General features: G+C 38.7%; 1 long non-coding RNA gene and 1 other non-coding gene across 4 annotated transcripts in view; both read left to right on the forward strand.

Moving 5' to 3' along the window:
• The window catches only part of LOC122231142, a 103,714-nt gene that overhangs the window by 41,187 nt on the left and 34,758 nt on the right, over positions 1-27,769 (forward strand). The window lies entirely within an intron of this gene.
• LOC122231660 lies at positions 25,100-25,206 on the forward strand. The gene has a single exon (XR_006208905.1). It is a non-coding gene; the product is annotated as a U6 spliceosomal RNA (small nuclear RNA).

A 27,769-nucleotide genomic window follows, 5' to 3' on the forward strand; every position in this document is an offset into this window, starting at 1 on the left:
TTGGATGCTGCTAGTGCAGAGGGAAAATGACAGGTGTGATGTAATCAGAAGGCTTAGATCTTAATCAGATAAACTGGTCAATGTTTGGGTTATCTGCCACTTTGAAGTAATTTTCGAAGCAAAAATGTACTTTGCAATAATAAGATTTGGGGTTCAGAAAGTCATGTATAATTGGGCCATTAGGTTTGCATCAGAGGAGAAAATCTCCAGTTCTAAGAACTGTCAGGAAAGAGGGGAAAAGAACCCCAGCCCCCAGGAGTAGAACCTTGACCTCCAACAATAAACCAGGGGTAGAGAAGCCATGGTCAAATGTCAGGACACATCTGGGAACATTGTAAAAGTTGCACCTGCTCAGAGACTTAGATCCAGTAGGGCTTGCTTGGCATGGGCTTTAGGAATCTGAGTTTTTAATGAGCACCCTACTAAATGGAAAATTCCTTAAAAGTGAGGAGTTATTCCCATGTAAAACATATAAGTCATCTGTGTAAAGAGTTATTTTTCACAAGAGAATAAACATATTTTTTTTGTTGTGTTCATTGCCTCAGACTTTAAGGGCATTACATATGTAGGCATAGTGACCTCAGGATATGTTACAAACAGTGTTTCCCTCTTGGTTTTTTAAAAAAGTTATACCTTTTTGTCAGCTCAAATAGAATTTCTAAAGCATGCTTGAGAAGTTTGAGCCAAATTTCCTAGATCAATTTTTTTTTCAGTTTGAATATTTATTGGAGAAGCAAAGTTTATTTATTCACTTCCCATTTATAATCTAATTTTTCCCACTTATAATCTAATTATGTCAAGCTGTATTTTAGTCACAATAGGTGTAGAGATGAATAAAATAGTCCCTGTCCTGAAAGAGCTTATAATCTCTTGGTGGATAATAGGCATACAAGTAAATAGGGGTAATAAAATGTTATCAGGATTATTATTAGAACATATGCATAGTATGGTTGGAACAGCAGAACTGAGTCAACTCTCACTGGGTGTGAAAAGCATCCCAGAAAGGCTGTATAAGGAAGTAGATGCTTGACCTGAGTTTTCTTTCTTGCTTTATTGAGATATAATTGACAAATAACATTATGTAAGTTCAAGATGTACAATGTGATGATTTGGTACACATATATATTGTGAAATAATTACCACAGTAAGGTTGGTCAACACATCGAACACCTCTCATTGTTACCTGTTTGTGTATGTGGGGTGGGGGGTGGTGGAAAAAATACTCTCTTAGCAACTCTCAGGTACACAGTATGGTATTGTTAACCATGGTCACAATGCTGCACAAACCCCAGAATTAGTCATCTTATAATTGAAGGTTTGTCTGCTTTGGGCAACATCTTCCCATCCTTAGCCTTTGACAATCACCAATTTACTCTTGGTTTCTATGAGTGAATTTGACTTTTTTTAGATTCATAAATAAGTGATATTATACAAGAATTGTCTTTCTCTCTCTGACTTATTTCACTAAGCATAATGCTCTCAAGGTCTATCCATGTTGTCACATATGGTAGGATTTTCTTTGTTATGGCTGAATAATAACTCATTGTATTTTATATATATATATATATATATATATATATATAATATTCATATGGTATATATCCATATATATCCATATATATATCATATATATATCCATATATATATATCTGTATCCATATATATATCGCATCTTCTTTATCGTTTCATCTGTTGGTGGATACTTTGTTTTTTTCCATGTCTTGGCTATTTTGCATAATGCTGAAATGAACATGTAGGGGCAGATAATCTCTTTGAGGTAGGGATTTTGTTTCCTTTGATTGTACAACCAGAGTGGGTTTGCTGCATCATATTGTAGTTGTATTTCTTTATAAGTTTGTTTGTTTGTCTGTTTGTTTATGCCATCTCTACACCCAATGTGGGACTTGACTCATGACTCTGAGATTAAGAGTCAGATGCTCCACTGACTGAGTCAGCCAAGTGCCCTGGTAGTTCTATTTTCAATATTTGGAATATCCTCCATACTATTTGCCATAGTGGGCATATTAATTTTTATTCTTACCAGCAGTGCACAAAGCTTCCCTTTTCTGTGCATTGTCACCAACACTTGTTATTACTTGTCTTTTTTATGATAAAAATCCTAACAGGTATGAGACAGAATCTTATAATTTTGATTTTTTTTTAAATGTGAAATTTATTGTCAAATTGGTTTCCATTAAACACCCAGTGCTCATCCCAACAGGTGCCCTCCTCAATACCATCACCCACCCTCCCCTCCCTCCCACCCCCATCAACCCTCAGTTTGTTCTCAGTTTTTAAGAGTCTCTTATGCATTGACTCTCTCCCACTCTAACCTCTTTTTTTTCTTCCCCTCCCCCATGGTCTTCTGTTAAGTTTCTCAGGATCCACATAAGAGTGAAAACATATGGTATCTGTCTTTCTCTGTATGACTTATTTCACTTAGCATCACACTCTCCAGTTCCATCCGCATTGCTACAAAAGGCCATATTTCATTCTTTCTCATTGCCACATAGTATTCCATTGTGTATATAAATCACAATTTCTTTATCCACTCATCAATTGATGGACATTTAGGCTCATTCCATAGTTTGGCTATTGTTGAGAGTGCTGCTATAAACATTGGGGCACAAGTGCCCCATGCAGCAGCACTCCTATATCCCTTGGGTAAATTCCTAGCAGTACTATTGCTGGGTCATAGGGGAGATCTATTTTTAATATTTTGAGGAACCTCCACACTGCTTTCCAGAGCGGCTGCACCAGTTTGCATTCCCACCAACAGGACAAGAGGGTTCCCATTTCTCCACATCCTCGCCAGCATCTATAGTCTCCTGATTTGTTCATTTTAGCCCCTCTGACTGGTGTGAGGTGATATCTGAGTGTGGTTTTAATTTGTATTTCCCTGATGAGGAGTGACGCTGAGCATCTTCTCATGTGCCTGTTGGCCATCTGGATGTCTTCTTTAGAGAAGTGTCTATTCATGTCTTCTCCCATTTCTTCACTGGATTATTTGCTTTCCAGGTGTGGAGTTTGGTGAGTTCTTTATACATTTTGGACACTAGCTCTTTGTCCAATATGTCATTTGCAAATATCTTTTCCTATTCCGTTGGTTGCCTTTTAGTTTTGTTGATTGTTTCCTTTGCTGTGCAGAACCTTTTTATCTTCATGAGGTCCCAATAGTTCATTTTTGCTTTGAATTCCCTTGCCTTTGGGGATTTGTCAAGTAAGAAATTGCTGTGGCCGAGGTCAGAGAGGTCTTTTCCTGCTTTCCCCTCTAGGATTTTGATGGTTTTCTGTCTCAAATTCAGGTCCTTTATCCATTTTGAGTTTATTTTTTGTGAATGGTGTAAGAAAGTGGTCTAGTTTCATCCTTCTGCATGTTGCTGTCCAGTTCTCTCAGCACCATTTGTTAAAGAGACTGTCTTTTTTCCATTGGATATTCTTCCCTGCTTGTCAAAGATTGGTTGGCCATATTTTTGTGGGTCTAATTCTGGGGTTTCTATTCTATTCCATTGGTCTATGTGTCTGTTTTTGTGCCAATACCATGCTGCCTTGATGATGACAGCTTTGTAGTAGAGGCTGATGTCTGGGATTGTGATGCCTCCTGCTTTGGTCTTCTTCTTCAAAATTATTTTGGTTATTCGGGGCCTTTTGTGGTTCCATATGAATTTTAGGATTGCTTGTTCTAGCTTCGAGAAGAATGCTTCTGCAATTTTGATTAGGATTACATTGAATGTGTAGATAGCTTTGGGTAGTATTGACTTTTTAACAATATTTATTCTTCCAATCCATGAGCATGGAATGTTTTTCCATTTCTTTATATCTTCTTCAATTTCCTTCATAAGCTTCCTATAGTTTTCAGCATACAGATCTTTTACATCTTTGGTTAGGTTTATTCCTAGGTATTTTATGCTTCCTCGTGCAATTGTAAATGGGATCAGTTTCTTTATTTGTCTTTCTGTTGCTTCATTATTAGTGTATAAGAATGCAACTGATTTCTGTACATTGATTTTGGATCCTGCAACTTTGCTGAATTCATGTATTAGTTATAGCAGACTTTTGGTGGAGTTTATCAGGTTTTCCATGTATAATATCATGTCATCTGCAAAAAGTGAAAGCTTGACTTCATCTTTGCCAGTTTTGATGCCTTTGATTTCCTTTTGTTGTCTGATTGCTGATGCTAGCACTTCCAACACTATGTTAAACAACAGCGGTGAGAGTGGACATCCCTGTCATGTTCCTGATCTCAGGGAGAAAGCTCTCAGTTTTTCCCCATTGAGGGTGATATTAGCTGTGGGCCTTTCATAAATGGCTTTTATGATGTTTAAGTATGTTCCTTCTATCCCGACTTTCTCGAGGGTTTTTATTAAGAAAGGATGTAGAATTTTGTCAAATGCTTTTTCTGCATCGATTGACAGGATCATATCGTTCTTATCTTTTCTTTTATTAATGTGATGTATCACATTGATTGATTTGCGAATGTTGAACCAGCCCTGTAGCCCAGGAATGAATCCCACTTGATCATGGTGTATAATTATTTTATATGCTGTTGAATTCGATTTGCTAGTATCTTCTTGAGAATTTTTGCATCCATATTCATCAGGGATATTGGCCTGTAGTTCTCTCTTTTTGCTGGGTCTCTGTCTGGTTTAGGAACCAAAGTAATGCTGGCTTCATGAAAGGAGTCTGGAAGTTTTCCTTCCCTTTCTTTTTTGGAATAGCTTGAGAAGGATAGGTATTATCTCTGCTTAAAATGTCTTGTAGAAATCCCCTGAGAAGCCATCTGATCCTGGACTCTTATTTGTTGGGAGGTTGTTGATAACTGATTCAGTTTCTTCGCTGGTTATGTGTCTGTTCAAGTTTTCTGTTTCTTCCTGTTTGAGTTTTGGAAGTGTGTGGGTGTTTAGGAATTTGTCCATTACTTCCAGGTTGTCTAGTTTGTTGGCATATAATTTTTCATAGTATTCTCTGATAATTGCTTGTATTTCTGAGGGGTTGGTTGTAATAATTCCATTTTCATTCATGATTTTATCTATTTGGGTCATCTCCCTTTTCTTTTTGAGAAGTCTGGCTAGAGGTTTATGAATTCTGTTTATTTTTTGAAAAAACCAACTCTTGGTTTCATTGATCTGCTCTATAGTTTTTTTTTTAGATTCTATATTGTTTATTTTCTCTCTGATCTTTATTATTTCTCTTCTTCTGCTGGGCTTGGGGTGTCTTTGCTGTTCAGCTTCTATTTCCTTAGGTGTGCTGTTAGATTTTGTATTTGGGGTTTTTCTTGTTTCTTGAGATTGGCCTGGATTGCAATGTATTTTCCTGTCAGGACTGCCTTTGCTGAATCCCAAAGCGTTTGGATTATTGTATTTTCATTTTCACTTGTTTCCATATATTTTTTAATTTCTTCTCTAATTGCCTGGTTGACCCATTCATTCTTTAGTAGGGTGTTCTTTAACCTCCATGCTTTTGGAGGTTTTCCAGACTTTTTCCTGTGGTTGATTTCAAGCTTCATAGCATTGTGGTGTGAAAGTGCATGGTATGATCTTAATTCTTTTATGCCTATGAAGGGCTGTTTTGTGACCCAGTACGTAATATACCTTGGAGAATGTTCCATGTGTACTCGAGAAGAAAGTATATTCTGTTGCTTTGGGGTACAGAGTTCTAAATATATCTGTCAAGTCCTTCTGATCTAATGTATCATTCAGGGCCCTTGTTTTCTTTATTGATCTTGTGTCTAGATGATTTATCCATTGTTGTAAGTGGAGAATTAAAGTCCCCTGCAATTACCACATTCTTATCAATAAGGTTGCTTATGTTTGTGATGACTTGTTTTATATATTTGGGGTCTCCCATATTCGGCACATAGACATATATAATTGTTACCTCTTCCTGATGGATAGACCCTGTAATTATTTATAATTCCCTTCTTTATCTCTTGTTACAGCCTTTAATTTAAAGTCTAGTTTGTCTGATATAAGTATGGCTACTCCAGCTTTCTTTTGAGTTCCAGTAGCATGATAAATGGTTCTCCATCCCCTCAATTTCAATCTGAAGGTGTCCTCAGGTGTAAAATGAGTCTCTTGTAGACAGTAAATAGATGGGTATTTTTTTAATCCATTCTGATACCCTATGTCTTTTGGTTGGAGCATTTAGTCCATTTACATTCAGTGTTGTTATGGAAAGATATGGGTTGGAGCACTTAGTCCATTTACACTCAGTGTTATTATGCAAAGATATGGGTTTTCAAGTCATTGTGATGTCTGTAGGCTTCATGCTTGTAGTGATGTCTCTGGTACTTTGTGGTCCTTGCAACATTTCACTCATAGAATCACCCTTAGGATCTCTTGTAGGGCTGGTTTAGTGGTGATGAATTCCTTCAGTTTTTGTTTGTTTGGGAAGACCTTTATCTCTCCTTCTATTCTAAATGACAGACTTGCTTGATAAAGGATTCTCATCTGCCTATTTTTTTCTTTTCATCACATTGAAGATATCCTGCCATTCCTTTCTGGCCTGCCAAGTTTCAGTAGATAGATCCATCACTAGTCTTATTGGTCTCCCTTTATATGTTAGAGCACGTTTTTCCCAAGCTGCTTTTAGAATTTTCTCTTTATCCTTCTATTTTCCCAGTTTTACTATGATATGTCATACAGAAGATTGATTCAAGTTACGTCTGAAGGGAGTTCTCTGTGCCTCTTGGATTTCAATGCCTCTTTCCTTCCCCAGATCAGAGAAGTTCTCAGCTATGATTTGTTCAAGTACACCTTCAGTACCTTTCCCTCTCTCTTCCTCCTCTGGAATCTCAATTATGCGTATATTATTGCTTTAATTGTGTCACTTAGTTCTCTAATTCTCCCCTCATACTCCTGGATTTTTTTTTATCTCTCTTTTTCTCAGCTTCCTCTTTTTCCATCATTTTATCTTCTAATTCACCTATTCTCTCCTCTGCCTCTTCAATCCGAGTTGTGGTCACCTCCATTTTATTTTGCAGCTCATTTATAGCATTTTTTAGCTCCTCTTGTTTCTTAGTCCCTTGATCTCTGTAGTAATATATTCTCTGCTGTCCTCTCTATTTTTTTCAAGCCCAGTGATTAATTTTATGACTATTATTCTAAATTCTTTTTCCGTTACATTGCTTAAATCATTTTTGATGAGTTCGTTAGCTGTCGGTACTTCCTGGAGTTTCTTTTGAGGAGAATTCTTCCATTTCATCACTTTGGATAGTCCCTAGAGTGGTGTGGAACTGCCAGGATCTTCCCCTGTGCTGTCTGGAGTAACTTATGTTGGTGGGTGGGCCGCAGTCAGACCTGATGTCTGCCCCCAGCCCACCGCTGGGGCCATAGTCAGCGTGGTGTGTACCTTACCTTCCCCTCTCCCAGGGGCAGGATTCACTGTGGAGTGGTGTGGCACCTGTCTGGACTACTTGCACACTTCCAGGCTTGTGGTGCTGCTTGGATAGGATCTGGTGTATTAGCCTGGTGGATCCGCAAGGTGCACCAGGGTAAGAGGGGCAGACTCAGCTTGCTTTGCCTTCGGTAGTCTGCTTTGGGAAGGGCCCTGTGGCACCAGAATGGAGGCAGGCCCATTGGAGGGATGGACCCACAGAAGCACAGTGTTGGGTGTTTGCGTGATGCAAGCAAGTTCGGTGACAGAAACTGGTTCCTTCTGGGATTTTGGCAGAGGGATGGTGAGAGAGATGGTGCTGGCCAGTGCCTTTGTTTACTGCTGAGCTGAACTCTGTCTTCTGGGGTTTAACACCTCTCCCTCCCATTGTCCTCTCGCCTTCCCGCTCTCGGAGCAGAGATGTTGACTTATAACATTCCAGATGTTAAGTCCCGCTGGCTGTCAGAACTCATGCAGTCCAGCCCCTCCAGGTTTTGCAAGCCAGATTTCGGGGGCTCTGCCTTGCCCAGTGGGCTGCCCCTCCACTGTCCCGGCTCCCTCCCACCAGTCTGTATACTGCACACCACCCCTTAGCCCATCCTATCCTCTTCTGTGGGCCTTTTGTCTACTCTTGACTCCGGAGAATCCGTTCTGCTAGTCTTCTGGTGGTTTGCTCATTATGATTTTGATTTACACTTTCCTGATGTTAGTAATATTGAGCACCTTTCGTGTACCTGTAGGCCATTGTGGTTCTTTGGAAAAATCTTTGGAAAAATGTCTATTTAAGTTCTTTGCCCATTTTTAAATTGGATTATTTGTGGGTCCTGCTATTGAGTGATATGAGTTCTTTATATATCTTGGATATTAACCCCTTAGCAGGTATATGATTTACAAATGTTTTCTCTCATTCTGTAGGTTCACATTTGATTTTTTAACAATTTCCTTTGCTGTGAGATGCTTCTTAATTTCATGTAGTTCCACTTGTTTATTTAATTTTTAATGCCTGTGCTTTTGGTGTAATATCCAAATATGTTGTCAAGTCCAATGTTAAGGGGCTTTTCCTGTTGGTTTTCTTCTAGGAGTTTTACAGTTTCATGTACATTTAAGTCTTTATTCTGAGTTAATTTTTGTGACTAGTAAAAACTATGAATTCATTATCATTTTTCTGCATGTAGCTACTCAGTTTTTCCAGCACCATTTATGGAAAAGACTGTCCTTTACCCATTGTATATTCTCACATTGTTTGTTATAAATTAATTGACCACACATGCATGGGTTTATTTTTGAGTTCTTTATTCTGTTGGCCTATGTGTCTTTTTTTTATGCCAGTACCATAATGTTTTGATTGCTATAACTTTGTGATATAATATGAATCAGGACATATGATTCCTCTAGCTTTATATACTTCCTCAGATTGCTTTGGCTATTTGGAATCCTTTGTGGTTCCATACAAATTTTAGGGTTGTTTTTTTCTACTTCTGTGAAAATGCAATTGGAATCTTGATAGAGATTGCATTGGCCTATAGATAGCTTTAGGTAATATGGGAGTTTCAATGATATTAATTCTTCTGATCCATGAACATAGGATATCTTTTCATTTGTTTCTGTTTTCTTTAATTTTTCATCAAAATTTATTATTTGCCATGTACAGCTCATTGTATCCAGAAATGTAGGTGCAAATGGGTCCTATAGAATATGTAGATCCTTCAAATGCCCCCACTTTTATCCGTGTTATGGCCTCTGCAGCCTATAGAGGAAATGGGGAAAAATTCCCTCTGATGCCTAATATACACATGGGTCTAGTTGGGGAAACCCAACACAGAGGAACTCAAGTTGCTATTTAGCCCAATACTGGTGCCATCTGGATGGAAACAGGAATAAGCTAAGCAGCCACTGGGCTGAACTCAGAGCAATTTCACTGGTGATCACTCATGAGCTCTAGCCATTAACCCTTTGCACTGACAGGTGGGCTGTTCTAAAGAGATTAACCTAGAATTTAGACACTGGGACACCAAAGGGCAGATTAACATAATTAAGCCCTGTGGTATCAGGATATTGTATCAGGACATTTGGGCTCACCTGCAAGAGCCTGAGGTGATCATCAGTGTTTTCCATGTCCTGGATCATAAAGCACTGATTTGTAGAAAGGAAAAATGGAATATTAAAGCAGCAGATTAAATTATTAACAGGGAAAACCACCTTGGCCAGGTGTACTAATGTGCTGTCACAGGTTTAATGCATTTTAATGATCAAGTAGTAGGGTCTCTGGCCCCAGATGCCAGACTGGGGACCCCTGCTGAGGCACCCAATGCTATAAAGGTACAGAATTATAGGGAGATCCATATGGCCCCAACTCTCACTGTGGATGAATATGCTATGCTGCTGGGAGCACCAAAGGTGTTGTCTACTGGAATTTGCCATGGGATGTCCCATAGGATAGGTGAGTTACTTTGTACCCTTGGGTGAGGGGTATCTACAATTTCTACTGGGATCCTATTCTGCTTAAAGTCAGACCTGTTGAAATCCATTATACCTGGAATGGAGCACACCCCATCGAAAGAGGGGAGAACATAGGGGTCCTGGTCTGGCATATTCTGCTCCAGTCTATCTCCTCATGCCTGACAGTGCTGCTTCTCCTGCCAACATATATGACATGCACAATCAGGTGAAGTTCCTAAAGTTGCTGGTCTACCTCTCCTTCAAGGCTATAAGGCATTGATACCCCCCTGGCAATCAGGAGGCTGATCCCTAGCCCAGGTATAAGCCTTAGCAACTGACTCTGCAGTAGATACAGCAGATTAAGTGCAGCTACTGTAGAGCCTTGGAATGGACGGAATGGTATATTGCCAGGATTTTCCCTGAAAATACTTGGTATTTGGTAAATATAGTAACAGCATGTCCTATGATTGGTTCTCTTTCTTTTCTTTTCTTTTCTTTTCTTTTCTTTTCTTTTCTTTTCTTTTCTTTTCTCTTCTCTTCTTTTCTCTTCTTTTCTTTTCTTTCTTTTCTTTCTTTTCTTCTTTTTTTTTTTTGGTGGAGTCTTTTGGGTTTTCTCTATACAATAAGATCATGTTATTTGCAAATGGATGATTTTACTTCTTCCTTCTTGATTAGGAAGATTTTTATTCCTGTTTCTTGCCTGATTCCTCTGGTAGGACTTCCAATACTATGTTGAATAGATGTGGTGAGAGTGGACACCCTTGTCTTGCTCCTTATCTTACAGCAAAAGCTTTCAGCTTTGACTACTGAATGTGATATTCACTGTGGTTTTGTCATATATGGTTTTTATTATGTTGAAATCAATTCCTTTTATACCAAATTTATTGAGAGTTTTGAATGTTATTTTGCATCTATTGAGATAATTCTATGATTTTTATCTTTCATTTTTTATGATGTATCACATTTATTGATTTGTTATGTTGAACCATCTTTGCATCCCTGGAACAGATCTCTACTTAATCGTGGTGTACAGTCCTTTTAATGTGTTGTTAAATTCAATATATATATATATATATATATATATATATATATATAAAATATATATATATATGTAAATTTTTATTTCCTTTAATTTAGCGAGCGAGCGAGCGAGCGAGAGAGAGAGAGAGAAAGCATTAGTAAGAGAGAGGCAGAGGGAGAGAGAATCTCCAGCAGGCTCCACACTCACATGGAGCCCAATGTGGGGCTCAATCCCATGACCCTAGAATCATGACCAGAGCCAGAATCGAGAGTTGGACCCTCATCTGACTGAGCCACCCTGGTGTCCCAGTTCATATTTCAGTTAGAATTTTTGCATCTTTGTTCATTAAGGATGTTAGCCTATAATTTTCTTTTCGTACAGAGGCCTTGTTTGTTTTTGGTGTAAGGGTAATGCTGGCTTTATAAAATGAATTTGAGTGTGTCATCTCCTTTTCTCTCTTTCCTTTTTTTTTTTTTGGAAGAGGTCAAGAAGGGTTGATACTAATTCTTCTTTAAATGTTTGGTAGAATTAACCAGTGAAGCCATCTGGTCCTGGGCTTTTCTTTATTGGTAGATTTTTGATTAGTGATTCGGTTTCCTTACTCATTATTGACCTGCTCAGATTTTCAGTTTTCCATGGAACATTCACTGTCTGTGTTGGTTGTAGGTGGATTAGGTGGAAGAATAATAGTTTCTAAGGTTCACAGGTTGGCCGCAAGGAGGGCCACAATGGGATGTGAGTGTGGGTAGGGGTGTTCAGCAATAATTTATTATGGAAGTGATTTGGATTTTATTCTATACATTATTAGAAGCTGTTGGGAAGGATTTTAGCAGTGAATGACTTTGATGTTTAATAAACAGTGTATTATTACTTAAAAGCCGCCCCCTTTCAAAATTTGCGTGAGTCTCCTATGAGTCAAAAGGGAGATTTAATGGAACCATTCAATCAGATACTTCCTCCTTCTGATGTGTTTGTTTATTATCAGCAGCTAGGCAAATTTAAAAATAGCAGATATCTTAAAAAAGAGGATGCACTTACTTATTTACACTTTCACTCTCTGTCAGATTTTATGGAAGGACCGAGTTACCTGTTTATTGTTTTCCCTAAATTTGGGATTGAATGTTCCTTGGGCCCCTTTGTGGCTCAATAAAAACCTTTGGAAGTATTGACAGAGCTCATAAATCTTATCAAGGCTGCCTTGAGAGATGAAAAAAGTTCAAATAAAATATATGAAAATGAAAAGCTGTCTGCCTGCCCAAAGATTAATTCTAATCCAAACAATGCATCCAGTTCAGCTTTATGGAGGCACAAAGAACATATAAAGACACTGGATATACATTAGTGCACAAACTTCAGGACTTTTTATGTTTGTTTAATCTATCTAATTAATTAATTGAGTGATTGATTTTGTCTTGAGCATTAAAAACGCAGTGTGAAGTATAAAGACCTTATGAAATTAGATACAGCCAAGTGTATTGTTGTTTTACCTGATTTGTATTCATTTACTTGGTTTATTTTTGTACAGCGTTAAAATTTTTTTTTTTTATTTTGAGAGGGAGAGTGTGTGCACTAATGGGGGTGGGACAGAGGGAGAGGAAGATAGAATCTTAAGTAGGTCTGCACTCAGTGTGGAGCCCAGTGTGGGGCTTGATCCCATGACTCTGGGATCATGACCTGAGCCAAAATCAAGAGCTGGACCCTCAACCAACTGAGCCACCCAGGTGTCCCTATGTACATTTTTGTAAAGCTAGCCCAGCATTCATTAGCTCTGTTTACAATTACTCTATGAGAAATTATTCAATAGTCGTTTCTCCTGTGATGGATTCAGTGCTTAAAATACCAAGCATAGCTGAAACTGTTTAACAAAATATATGCTTCAAAGAGAAATTATGTATATGCAAAGCCTGAGGATGTAAAGTTAAAGGTAAACCTGAGCTAAGCCTAAGTGCTGTCTCCTAGACTAAGTCCTGTGCCAGAAAGACATACTGAGAGCATTCCTGGGGCTCAGCATTACTAGGGCTGAGGCTTGGGTCCCTTCTGCAGCTGCAGAGGGGAGGATTTGAGAAGTAAAAGTACAGTCTGATGTTAGGATGGTAGGAAGAGAAATAGACAACACTCAATAAATGGAGTATATATTTGGTGATGCAAAGACGCCCCAGGCATGGTCAGCAATTCTTGGGCTGGTGGCTGTGCTCTTCAGCCTATTATCTAATAGAATATAAAGCCCTGCTCAAATAGTTGACTAATGATTAAATGAGTAAGTCACCTGAAATGGAGGAACAAGTACAAATGAACAACCTGTAAATTCTAGTTTATTTGCTTAATGACTGTTGATACTTTAGGTGAGATACTAGCAAAATCAGGATAAAGAGAGTCTCAAAATCTGAACTGTACACTCCAAGAACACTACAAATATGAGGATTAGAAGTTTAATGTGTTTTTGAGTAAACATCTGAATGTTTGCTTTGAAAACAGGAGAAGTATACTTTGGGTAAATATGCTTGTTCCATTAAACAGAATGCTTTGTATATATGTGAAAGAGATGATTCAAAAGTTACATGTTTTGCATATAATGTTGGATTTGTTGGTATGTAGAAACTATCCTGTGCCTCCCTAATATTCACCAAAGATAAATTGGTGAAAACTCCATGAGTTTGGCAGTCATATTAATTAAGATTCTTTCATTTCTAAGTGTTAGAAACCTAACTCTGTCTAGATAATGCAGAGAGGAAAAAATTAGCTCATGTATCTGGGAAGGTGATGAGAGTTAACTTTTGTTTTGTACCTACTATGTGTCTGGGAAAAGCCTGTACTCTAGAATCCAATGGTCTGGGTCCCAATCCTGGCTTTAATCCAGTGGTCTGGGTCCCAGCAAACCTGGCTTTACTTCTTCCTAGCACTATGAATTTAGTTGAGTTATTTTTTCTTTGTGCCTCAATTTCTTTACTTATGAAAGGAAGATAATAATAGTATATACTCCATAGTGTTGTGGCAAGGATTTAGTGAAGTATTATGTGTAACGTGCTTAAACAATGTTACCATTTCCTTAATCCTGACAACACCCCAATAAGGAAGGAATCATTTTACAGAGGAATGAACAGAGTCAGAAAAGTAAGTGATTTGCCCAGGCTCACACAGCCAGTTGAGATGGCCCTGTCTTTTTACCTCTCTCTGTTGGCTTCTGATCAGTGATAAATGTGCTTTGAGATTAATCTGGTGCAGGATTGTCAAATGAATTAGAACGGAGGGTCGAAAACATCCCATTAAGAGGCGACAACAAAGATCCATCTCGGAAGTCATTAAGATTGGAGTTTGGATAGCAGAATCTGGAACACATAGGACAGGATGGATTTGGAAGATATTATGAGTTGGTTGGACCTAGCGATGGGTTGCATGATCAAGGAAAAAGGCATTAAAGGTGACTTTGCCAAGACCGGATGCCCAGCAGCTGTCCCAGTCCCCAGTGCCTGGTGCACGATAGATGCTTGAGTGGGTTTTTGTTTTTCATTGAATGAGTAAATAACAATTAGACCTTGAGTAGGAGTGTCTGGGAGAATTGTGTTGTAGGGGAACTCAGGAGAAAAAAACAGGTTTGGGAGGGAGGTAGATGAGTTTCATTTTCGGGGCACTCACTTGGAGAAGCCAGCCAAAATTAGGAGACCCCTAAACAACCGGAAAGGGAAGATTAGGTGACATTTCAGTAACAAAAGATAGAGATTTCAGAGTCTACTGGGTGAATATGGAGTTTGAAGCCATATGATAAAATGAGATTTCTAATGGAGAAAATACCCAGAAGAGAAGAGACACAAAGGCAAGTCAGTTGGGTAAGACTGGTGAGGTGGGCTTCTCAGTAGCGGCCAGAGAGAGTGGAGGTGAGCCAGACACCATCCAGAGGGCAGACACACAAGAGCACCTGGCAGCCATGGCTGAGAGCCAAGCAGCATGAGATAGAGAGTCCATATGAGTTGAAGATGGAGCCCATTAACCAGAGCTGTTTCCATAAAATAATGGGAAAGGAAGCTAGATTCCATTGGGCAGATGCGAGGGGAGATGAGGTTTCCCAGCTGGTGGGGTTCTCTCCTTCCAGCTGTGCCTGATGGCCCTGTCTCATCAGACTGCACATACTCAGAGGTAAGCCTACCTACTGGTGCAGCCAGACACACACTTTGTTTCTGAGGAGAGCTTGGCTCAAATTCGTATTTTCCCTTTCACTCTTCCACTGGCCCAAGTCAGTCCCCTGGGCCCATCCTGGCCCCTCTAAAATCCCAGAGCTAAGAATCCCTCCCAAATAAATTACCTTATGTGTTATCTTTCTATCTGAAAGGGGCCAGACAGAAACCAAGAGAAGCCCACAAGACAGGCAGCAGGGAGATGTTTATAATTTTTGCCTCTCCCGTCAAACGTTCATGTTCGTATTTTGTCTTTGACCAAACTCAGAAAGACCGACTAAAGAACGAGACCCCGGGTTTTCCAGAGAAGTGGTATCAGAGAATGTTTATTAGGAGTGTGGAGATTTTCACAAAGCCACACACCATGTGGAAGACCCAAGTAGAAAAGATTGTAAGTCCTGGTGGACCATGAGGACTTTGAGTTCTGAAAGGTGCCTGTGTGTTAGGTCCATCCATGCACTGGAATGAGGGTCTGTGGTTCAGGCAAGGGCAGAGGCATTGATAGCCATTAGATTTCCAGTCCTCTTGTTCCTCCTTCCGTGACCAGTCCTTGCTGAACAACCCAGTCTCCCTTACCACATCCCATTCCATGCCCCTGTTACTCTTTCTGAGCCTCTTAAGCGACAGATGCCTTCCCTCCCAGCCTCTCCTTTCTTCTTTCTTTTTTACACACTGCTCTCAGATTAACCTTCTGGAAACTCAGGTTTATAGGACTCCCCACGTTAATGGCTCTGGAGCATAATTATAAGTATTAAAAAAAAAACACCTTTATATAATGATAAAGTCCTACTTTCCATCTTGTCCCATCCAAATCCTGCAATCCACAATCGTTGAAACAGCAGGGGAGGCAAGAAAGAATGGCTTTTCCCTTTATTTCTAGTGCAATCCATTTTTTCCCTTTATACATAAAAACCTATATTGCTATACATTAAGACATTTTATCCTATAGAATGTTATTTAGGTCATATATAATATATATTCATTTTGTTGGAGATGCGTACATATGTTTCTATGCATCACAGTTTAGTGTAACTGCTCCACAAAGAAAGAAAACATAACCCACTATCCTTAATGCTAGTTTAACAAAATGTGTTAAATTGTATTTCTTCCAGTTAATGGTGTAGAAAGCAAAATGGGGAAAGTACATGCATTTTCCTAGAATGAGCCTTCAGAGACCTAAATAAATGGACCGAATGAGTTTATTTGAATGTTCCCATTCACATAGGATTACACATTCAAATAAAGCTGTGTACATTTATTTGAATATGTAATCAAGGAGCTGAGCAGAAGTGGCACCTGCTTCCAAGTGTAACATCCCTGGTTTACACATGTGGGTACCTCAGTGTGTTGTTAAAAAGCAGAAAGTAGTTCTTTCTATATGCATTTTATGCAAATTTCACAGCTCTTGCTATTGTTTATCAGCTTTGTTGTTTCTCATGCACAAGGCACCTGTCTGTATTAGCAGTAATGGTGCTACCCAGAGGAAAGCTATATTTAAGTTTCTCAAGTTTCCTGGCCCTTTGAGAAAGTTTGGGCTCACCCACTCCTTCCTTTTTCATTCAACAAGTATTTGATGGTTGCTGGGTTACAAAGGTATTTGAGTGAACCATCTAGGCATTTTACAGTGCCTGTTCCTACCGGTCTCAGTACTGTTCGTTGGGATGAACCTGTCGTGGTCCATGACTGAAAGCCTTTTGGGCCATTGATGTTTGTAGGCTCCCACGTGGTTCTTAAGGAGTGGAGGTGGAGGTGGACAAATGATCGTGCTGTCATGTGAATGATGTGGCACAAGAGTACAAATGAGGACCCATGTGTGTAAATATTTAAAAATTGATTACCCAAACTAAATGTTTTAAATGCTGTCTACCCTATTTCTATCTTCATGATGGCTGGAAGGCCAAGTTTGAGCCGAGAACGCTTGGCTTCCTCGGAGATCTGTGCTGGAATGTGGCAGCAATGGGGAGTTAGCCCATAGCCCCTGGCCAAGGCCTGTAGCTTGCTCCATTCTCTGCATGCCCTTGGTTATATCATGCACCGCATGGAGGTTTGCATTCCCAGAGGCGGACCCTGTGGCCCACACATCCAAGCTCTGTCCATGATGCATAAATAGCTGTGCCAGACCTCCTGAGGAGAACTGAGCAGGCCCTGGAAGCAGACTGGAGACACTTGGAAGGGAAAATGTGTGGTCCCACATACCTGGCAAGGGGCCTAGGAGAGGGGATGTGTGAGTTTGGGCCTTGCTAATGGAACCACTAAGTAGTTCTCCTGATTGGAGGCACACTGCTGGACAGCTTGTGAGTGTGATACCTTTCCCTTGCTTCTTAATCGCATGAGTATTCTTGCCTTTCCTGTGGGTGACTCTCTGGTCCTTCTTGGCTTTTTTTTTGCACCACCATACTATGTGGAAGCATGAGAAAGAGGAGGCCACACAGACAAAGATGACTCTAACCTTCCTTCCTCCTTGTACCCAACTTCATCTCCCTTATGGTGGCACAGACCTCACGGGAGTGCACCATGCTAGGAGGGCAGCGATAGTGTTGGCCTAAATGCTGTCTGTGGGTTTTGTATTAGGACAGAACTCTTTTGGGATCCAGGAATTTTTATGACTTCTGCCTAATCTGTTGTATTAATTCTGAACAAAGTGTGGGAAGGGGAGAGAGACAGAAGTAGATGGAAAAATGCTGCTGAAGAAGTACAACTACTGAGGGGTTTTGGGGATTAAAAAAGAGGTATTTTCATGTGTATATTGTTATATTGTTTAAAAATAATATTAGTTATTATTAAGAAAGAAAAATAATTGACCAAGATATTGTATTGAATAACTGAATGCTAGTAAGAAATGCATATACCATGTGATTCAAAGCTATGTAAATGCATAAAAACTTGTATGTGTAGATATCTTGCATTAGCAAGATGATGATGATGATATTGATGATGGTTCTGATGATAGTGTTGATGGTGATGATGATGGTGACAATGATGATAGTGGTGATGATGGTAATGATGATGATGATGATAATGATGATAGGGGTGGTGGTAATGATGATGATCATTAGCATTTATTGGATTCTTACTTTGTTCCAGGCACTTTGTAAGGGTGTACATTAACTCGTTTAATGTTTACAAGACCCTGAAGGCAGATACAATTAGTGACCCCATTTTGCAAATGAAAAATAAGGTATAGAGCTGTCCAGAAATTTGGACAAATAATACAGGTTGTATTTTGGATGTGACTCCAGAGACTGTATGTCTAACCACTACACATAGACACTGAAGTGTCATCATCACTGAATTAGAGTGTCCTTTTTTATTTTGTTTTGGTCTATTTTTATTTTTATCCACTACATTAATAAAAGAATGGTGACCTACTTAATAAACATACTTACCAATTTTCTAGCATACCCATGATAGTACATTTTTTCTCCCACAAGTTTGGGGGCACCATGGTTACTCATCCATTCCTCTATCACCTTTGTGACTCCTTGTGATGCTAGTTTTGTCTCTTCTGGGTCTCCATTTTGTTCTTGACCCTTACTAGATCTTGGGCTGTATCAATGATTGAGACCCCTGTGCTCTTCCTAGTGGTTACAGTATATGATCAGATTAATTACTAAAAAATACAATTTGATTATAAACAGTGTCTATTTGAGGGGTGATTAGAATCTGCGACTGAAATACTGATGCAATGGGAAGAGAAGGGATTGTCTCATGAAAAACTATGGCCTTGCTTATTTGGTGCACCATTTAAAGAAACTGCCTGGGAAAGACAGTTTTGATGGTTCTTCTTCACTGAAGCAGATGACAACAATTCTGAAGGTCTAGTCCTTCCTGTAATTCTCTTTAATCTTCCTGAAATAGAGCTTTTGGTGTGTCATTCTGGAGCTCAGAGTACTTCAGTAGGTCACTCTTGCTTCTGGAATTAATTGCAAGCATTTGCAACTCTCAGTGAAATATTCCTTAAACTCCTTTGTCCTGTGAGTTTTCCTACTTCCTTTTGGTGCTTTTATACGTCAACCAAATGAAACTTGTTTCTTCTTGTTCATTATGATCGCATTATTTCCCCCCGTTGGAGTACCTCTCTTACTCCCATACTTACTTTTATATGTCCAAATCTTACTCACTTTGAAGGTCCAGCTCATGTCTTCTTTAGAGAAGTGTCTATTCATGTTTTCTGCCCATTTCTTCACCGGATTATTTGTTTTTTGGGTGTGGAGTTTGGTGAGCTCTTAATAGATTTTGGATACTAGCCCTTTGTCCAATATGTCATTTGCAAATATCTTTTCTCATTCTGTCGGTTGCCTTTTAATTTTGTTGATTGTTTCCTTTGCTGTGCATAAGCTTTTTGTCTTCATGAGGTCCAAAGTTCATTTTTTCTTTTAATTCCCTTGCCTTTGGAGATGTGTCAAGTAAGAAATTGCTGCGGCTGAGGTTAGAGAGGTTTTTTTTTTTACTGCTTTCTCCTCCAGGGTTTTGATGGTTTCTTGTCTTACATTCAGGTCTTTCATCCATTTTGAGTTTACTTTTGTGAATGGTGTAAGAAAGTGGTCTAGTTTCATCCTTCTCCATGTTGCTGTCCAGTTCTCCCAGCACCATTTGTTAAAGAGACTGTCTTTTTTCCATTGGATATTCTTTCCTGCTTTGTCAAAGATTAGTTGGCCATACTTTTGTGGGTCTAGTTCTGGGGTTTCTATTCTATTCCATTGGTCTATGTGTCTGTTTTTGTTCCAATACCATGCTGTCTTGATGATGACAGCTTTGTAGTAGAGGCTGATGTCTGGGATTGTGATGCCTCCTGCTTTGGTCTTCTTCAAAATTACTTTGGCTATTCGGGGTCTTTTGTGGTTCCATACAAATTTTAGAATTACTTGTTCTTGCTTTGAGAATAATGCTGGTGCAATTTTGATTGGGATTGCATTGAATGTGTAGATAGCTTTGGGTAGTACTGACATTTTATCAAGGTTTATTCTTCCAATCCATGAGCATGGAAATTTTTTCCATTTCCTTATATCTTCTTCAATTTCCTTCATAAGCTTTCTATAGTTTTCAGCATACAGATCTTTTACGTTTTTGGTTAGGTTTATTCCTAGATATTTTATGTTTCTTGGTGCAGTTGTGAATAGGATCAGTTTCTATGTCTTTCTGTTGGTTCATTATTAGTGTATAAGAATGCTACTGATTTCTGTACATTGATTTTGTATCCTGCAACATTGCTGAATTCATGTATCACTTCTAGTGGACTTTTGGTAGAGTCTATAGGGTTTTCCATGAATGATATCATGTCATCTGCAAAAAGTGAAAGCTTGACTTCATCTCTGTCAATTTTGATACCTTTGATTTCCTTTTGTTGTCTGATTGCTGTTGGTAGCACTAATAACACTATGCTAAACAACAGGGGTGAGAGTGGACATCCCTGTTTTGTGCCTGATCTCAGGGAAAAGACTCTTAATTTTTCCCTATTGAGGATGTTACTAGCTGTGGGCTTTTCATAAATGGTTTCTATGATGTTTAAGCATGTTCCTTCTATCCCGACTTTCTTAACGGTTTTTATTTAGAAAGGTTGCTGAATTTTGTGAAATGATTTTTCTGCATTGATTGACAGGATCATATGGTCCTTATCTTTTCTTTTATTAATGTGATGTATCACATCGATTTGGGAATGTTGAATGCGCCCTGCATCCTAGGAATGAATCCCACTTGATCATGGTGTATAATTCTTTTTATATGCTGTTTAATACGATTTCCTAGTATATTGTTGAGAATTTTTGCACCCATATTCATCAGGGATATTGTCCTGTAGTTCTCTTTTTTTGCTGGGTCTCTGTCTGGTTTAGGAACCAATGTAATGCTGGATTCATGAAAGGAGTCTGGAAGTTTTCCTTCCCTTTCTATTTTTTGGAACAGCTTGAGAAGGATAGGTATTATCTCTGCTTTAAATGTCTGAGAGAATTCCCCAGGGAAGCCATCTGGACCTGAACTCTTATTTGTTGGGAGATTTTTGATAACTGATTCAATTTCTTCTCTGGTTAGGGGTGTTCAAGTTTTCTGTTTCTTCCTGTTTGAGTTTTGGGAGTGTGTGGTGCTTAGGAATTTTCCCATTTCTTCCAGGTTGTCCAGTTTGTTGGCATGTATTTTTCCATAGTATTCCCTGATAATTGATTTTATTTCTGAGAGATTGGTTGTAATAATTCCATTTTCATTCATGATTTTATCTATTTGGGCCATCTCCCTTTTCTTTTTGAGAAGCCTGGCTAGAGGTTTATCAATTTTGTTTGTTTCAAAAAAACAACTCTTGGTTTCACTGATCTGCTCTACAGTTTTTTTAGATTTTATATTGTTTATTTCTGTTGTGATCTTTATTATTTCTCTTCTTCTGCAGGGTTTAGGGTGTCTTTGCTGTTCTGCTTCTATTTCCTTTAGGTGTGCTGTTAGATTTTGTATTTGAGGTTTTTCTTGTTTCTTGAGATTGGCCTGGATTGCAATGTATTTTCCTGTCAGGACTGCCTTTGCTGAATCCCAAAGCATTTGGATTGTTGTATTTTCATTTTCATTTGTTTCTATATGTTTCTTAATTTCTTCTCTAATTGCCTGGTTGACCCATTTATTGTTTAGTAGGTTTTTCTTTAACCTTCATGCTTTTGGAGGTTTTCCAGTCTTTTTCCTGTGGTTGATTTCAAGCTTCATCGCATTGTGATCTGAAAGTGTGCATGGTATGATCTTAATTCTTTTATACTTATGAAGGGCTGTTTTGTGACCCAGTATGTGATCTATCTTGGAGAATGTTCCATGTGCACTCGAGAAGAAAGTATATTCTGTTGCTTTGGTATGCAGAGTTCTAAATATATCTGTCAAGTCCATCTGATCCAATATATCATTCAGGGTCCTTGTTTCTTTATTGACCATGTGTCTAGATGATCTATCCATTGTTTTCAGTGGGGTATTAAAGTCCCCTGCTATTACCACATTCTTATCAGTAAGGTTGCTTATGTTTGTGATCAATTGTTTTATATATTTGGGGGCTTCTGTATTTGGCGCATAGACATTTATAATTGTTACCTCTTCCTGATGGATAGCCCCTGTAATTATTATATAATGCCCTTCTTCATCTCTTGTTACAGCTTTTAATTTAACATCTAGTTTGTCAGATATAAGCTTGGCTACTCCAGCTTTCTTTTGAGTTCCAGTAGCATGATAGATAGTTCTCCATCCCCTCACTTTCAATCTGAAGGTGTCCTCAAGTCTAAAATGTGTCTCTTGTAGACAGCAAATAGATGGGTCTTGTTTTTTTATCCATTCTGATACCCTATGTCTTTTGGTTGGAGCATTTAGTCCATTTACATTCAGTGTTATTATGGAAAGATATGGGTTTTCAAGTCATTGTGATGTCTGTAGGTTTCATGCTTGTAGCGATGTCTCTGGTACTTTGTGGTCCTTGCAACATTTCACTCATAGAATCATCCTTAGGGTCTCTTGTAGGGCTGGTTTAGTGGTGATGAATTCCTTCAGTTTTTGTTTATTTGGGAAGACCTTTATCTCTCCTTCTTTTCTAAATGACAGACTTGCTTGATAAAGGATTCTTGTCTGCCTATTTTTTCTTTTCATTACCTTGAAGATTTCCTGCCATTCCTTTCTGGCCTGCCAAGTTTCAGTAGATAGATCCATCACTAGTCTTATTGGTCTCCCTTTATATGTTAGAGCACGTTTATCCCAAGCTGCTTTCAGAATTTTCTCTTTATCCTTGTATTTTGCCAGTTTCACTCTGATATGTTGTCCAGAAGATCAATTCAAGTTATATCTGAAGGGAGTTCTCTGTGCCTCTTGGATTTCAATGCCTTTTTCCTTCCCCTTATCAGGAAAGTTCTCATCTATGATTTGTTCAAGTACACCTTCAGCACCTTTCCCTCTCTTTTCCTCCTCTGGAATCCCAATTATGCGTATATTATTGCTTTAATTGTTTCAGTTAGTTCTCTAATTCTCCCCTCATACTCCTGGATTTTTTTAATCTTTTTCTCAGCTTCTTCTTTTTCCATAATGTTATCTTCTAATTCACCTATTCTCTCCTCTGCCTCTTCAATCGGAGCTGTGGTCATTTCCATTTTATTTTGCAGCTCATTTATAGCATTTTTTAGCTCCTCCTGACTGTTTCTTAGTCCTGTGATCTCTGTAGTAATAGATTCTCTGCTGTCCTCTCTACTTTTTTCAAGCCCAGTGATTAATTTTATGACTATTATTCTAAATTCTTTTTCCGTTATATCGTTTTTGATCAATTTGTTAGCTGTTGCTATTTCCTAAGTTTCTTGTGAGAATTCTTCCATTTCATCATTACCACAGTCCCTGTGGTAGCTCCAAACTGCAGGGCACTTCCCCTGCACTGTCTGGAGAAACTTGTGTTGGTTGGCGGAACCGCAGTCAGACCTGATGTCTGTCCCCAGCCCACCGCTGGGGCCACAGACTGGTGTGTACCTTATCTTCCCCTCTGCTAGGGGCAGGACTCACTGTGGAGTGGTGTGTCCCCTGTCTGGGCTACTTGCACACTGTAAAGCTTGTGGTGCTGCTCGATGGGATCTGGCCAAGGGTGTATTATCCAGGGTGGATCCACAAGGAGCACATGGGCAGTATGGGCAGGTTCTGCTCACTTTGCCCTCAATGGTCCCCTTCAGGAGGTGCCCTGCAGCACCAGCAGGGAGGCCAACCTGTCAGAGGGATGGATCCACTGAAGCACAACATTGGGTGTGTGCGCAGTGCAAGCAAGTTCAGTGATGGGAACTGGTTCCCGTTGGGGTTTTGTCTGGGGAATGGGAGAGGGAGATGGAGCAGTCCAGCACCTTTGTTCCCTGCAGAGCTGATCACTGTCTTCCTGAGCTCTACACCTCTCCCTCCCATTGTCCTCTCGCCCTCCCCACTCTCCGAAAGCAGAGCTATTGACTCTTAACATTCCAGATGTTAAGTCCCGCTGGCTGTCAGAACTCATGCAGTCCAGCCCCTCTGCTTTTACAAGCCAGACTCGGGCTATGCCTTGCTGGGTGGGCTGCCCCTCCACTGCCATGGCTCCCTCCTGCCAGTCTGTGTAGCGCGCACCACCTGTCCGCCCTTCCTACCCTTTTCTGTGGGCCTCTTTTCTACACTTGGCTCTGGAGGGTCCGTTTTGCTAGTCTTCTGGCAGTGTTCTGGGTTATTTAGGCAGATGTGGGGGGAATCTAAGTGATCAGCAGGACGTGGTGAGCCCAGTCCTCCTACGTCGCCATCTTTCCTGAAGCTTCTCTCTGTTTTTATTTATTTTTGAGACAGAGAGACAGAGCATAAGCAGGGGAGGGGCAGAGAGAGAGGGGGAGTCACAGTATCTGAGGCAGGCTCCAGGCTTGGAGCTGTCAGCACAGAGCCCAATGCAGGGCTCAAACTCATAGACTGTGAGATCATGACCTGAGCTGAAGTCGGACACTTAACCAACTGAGCCACCCAGGTGTCCCTAGAATTTAAATTAAAATTTGAGAAAAAAACCCAAAACATTGCACTAACCTCATAAAAAGAATTGGGCATCTTTTTTTCTCATTTTTTTCTGAAATAATTTATATAAAATAATAAAGAATTATTCCTTGAAAAATTGGTAGAATTGTCCTGCAAAGCCAAGATAGCTTGGATTTGGGGGGAGAAATAGTCTTTAATACCATTTTAATTTCTTTGATTCTTACTGCCCTATAAAACTTCTCTTTGTTTTTCTTAAGTTCATTTATTTTTTATTTTGAGAAAGAAAAAGAGTGGGAGAGCATGTGGAAAGGGCAGAGAGAGAAAGGAGACAGAGAGAATCCCAAGCAGGCTCAGTAATTTCAGCACAGAGCCTGATGTGGGGCTCGAATTCACAAACTGTGCAATCATGACCTTGAACTGAAATCAAGAGTCAGATGCTCAATTGACAGAGCCACCCAGGGGCCCTTCCCATTCTCTTTCTTGCATCAATGTTTGTGTTTTGTACATTTCTAGAACTTTTTTCATTTTGTCTGTTTTCAAATTTATTAGTGTAAGCTGTTTAGAGTAACTTTTTAAATCATTTTTAAATAACTGATATCTTTTTTTATTTTCCTTTTTAAATTAAATTTGATTTGTGCTCACCTCGGCAGCACATATACTAAAATTGGAACGATACAGAGAAGATTAGCATGGCCCCTGCGCAAGGATGACACGCAAATTTGTGAAACGTTCCATTAAAAAAAAAAAAATTTGATTTAACCATATCCTTCTCCCTTTTTCTCTTGCTTAATCTTACTGTAGGTATTTCTTGCTTATTATATTCATCTTTTCAAAGAACTAGAATTAATTTTGCTAATCTTCTGCTCTTAACTTTATTATTTCCTTCCTTCTTTTTTCTTCTTTTTGGAGGAAAGGGGTTTATGATTGGTTGTTTTAAGTCCCAATTTTTGAGATGAATACTAGTCATTAAAAAAACTTTTATCTTGCAACTTTCATACATGTTTTTATATACATTATTATTTTATATTTATATGTTTAATATTATTTTATATGGCAATATATATTGTATGTAATTTTATATTTTATATAATAAAATACATGAAATATATCATATACTATAAAATATGGAATATAAAATAGTATATAAAATATATGTATGTGTGTGTGTGTATTTATTTATTTAAGTAGAGAGGATACAACAGTGATGTTGCATATGCCTGCACACAGCTTTAGCAGGTACAGTCTGGACCATCTAATCCCCTCTCTACCTTGCCCACTTGTCTCCCCCTCCAGATCATTATGCAGCAAATCCATACATCATAGAATTTAACCTATAAATATCCACACTGTAAAATCCAAATATATGGATTCTTTTTTGAAATATAACCACAATGCCATTATCCTACCTAAAATGTTAAAAACTGAGTGATATCTTTTATATTGTATTGTATTGTATTGTATTGTATTGTATTATTTCACTTCAGAAAAGATACTTGGCATGAAATTTACCCAATTAATATGCTTATAAATAACATCGCCTTGTTGTTTTGATTTGTATATCTCTGATGGTTAGTGATATTGAGCATTTTATCTTCTATCTGTTGGTATAGCAGAAGATTCATCCTAAGCCATTTGTATGTCTTTTTTAGAAATGTTTATTCAAAAGTGCTTTGCCTATTTTAATTGTTATTTTTTTCCTAGTGAGTTGTAGGAGTTCCCTATATATTTTAGAAATTAACCCTTTATCAAATATATAGTTTGCAAATATTTTCTTGCATCCCATGGGTTGCCTTTTCCTTATGTTGATTGTTGCCTTGGCTGTGCAGAAGCTTTTTAGTTTGATGTAGTGTTACTTGTTCATTTTTCTTTTGTTGCCTATGCTTCTGTTGTTATATCCATGAAATCATTGCCAAGACCAATGTCATGTGATTTTTTCCTATTTTTTTTTTTTTAGGAGTTTTACAGTTTCAGGTGTTACATCAAAGTCTTTAATCAATTTTGATTTGATTTTGTGTATGATATAGGATAAGAATCCCATTTCATTTTTTTGCATGTGGATATCCAGTTTTCACAACACCATTTCTTTTTTAAAATTTTTAAATGTTTTTATTTACATTTGAAGGAGAGAGAGAGAGAGACAGAGCATGAGCAGGAGAAGAGCAGAGAGGGAGGGAGACACAGAGTCTGAAGCAGGCTTCAGGCTCTGAACTGTCAGTGCAGAGCCCAATGCAGGGCTCGAACTCACAAACTGTGAGATCATGACCTGGGCCAAAGTCGGACACTTAACCAACTGAGCCACCCAGGCACCCCACAACACCATTTCTTGAAGACATCACCCTTTCTTCATTGTGTATTCTTGGCACCCCTGTTTGAAGATTAGTTGTCTAAATATGATGGGTTTATTTCTAGGTTCTCTAGTGTGTTCACTTTGTCTATGTGTTTGTCTTTATAACAGTACCATATTTTTTTTAGTACCATAGCTTTGTAATATATTGTGAAATCAGGAAATGTGATGTCTCCAGCTTTGTTCTTTCTCAAGGTTATTTTGGCTGTTTGAGGTCCTTTGGGGTTCCATATGAATTTTAGGATGCTTTTTGTATTTCAGATAAAAATATTGAAATTTTAATAGGTATTGCATCCGATCTAGAATCTGGGTAGTTTGGACATTTTAACAATATAAAGTCTTCTAGTCTATGAATATTGGATATCTTTCCATTTATTTGTGTCTTTAATTTATTTCATCATTGTCTTGTAATTTTTCAATATGCAAGTCTTTGACCTCTTAAGTTAGTATTTCTAAGTATTTTGTTGTTTTGATGAATGATCCATCAGATTGTTTTCTTAATTTCTTTTTTTTTTTTTTGGATAATATATTATTAGAGTCTAAAAAACTGGTTATGGGGAGCCTGGGTGGCTCAGTCGGTTGAGCATCTGACTTCAGCTCAGGTCATGATCTCACAGTTCATGGGTTCGGGCCAGTGTTGGGTCCTGTGCTGACGGCTCAGAGCCTGGAGCCTGCTTTGGATTCTGTGTCTCCTCTCTCTCTGCCCCCTCCCCTGCCCACTCTCTGTCTCTCAAAAATAAAGACATGTTAAAAAAATAACAAAAAACATAACTGGTTGTTTTCATGTAGATTTGTATCTTGCAATTTTATGGAATTTATTTATTAGTTCTAACAGTCCTTTGGTGTAATCTTTAGAGTTTTCTACATATAAGATCATGTCATTTGTAAACAAAGGTAGTTTTACTTTTTCCTTTCCTATTGTTTGATTTTATTTCATTTTCTTGCTCAATTTCTGTGGCT

The sequence above is a fragment of the Panthera tigris genome, chromosome D1 (genome assembly GCF_018350195.1).
Source record: "Panthera tigris isolate Pti1 chromosome D1, P.tigris_Pti1_mat1.1, whole genome shotgun sequence".
Lineage (NCBI taxonomy): Eukaryota > Metazoa > Chordata > Mammalia > Carnivora > Felidae > Panthera > Panthera tigris.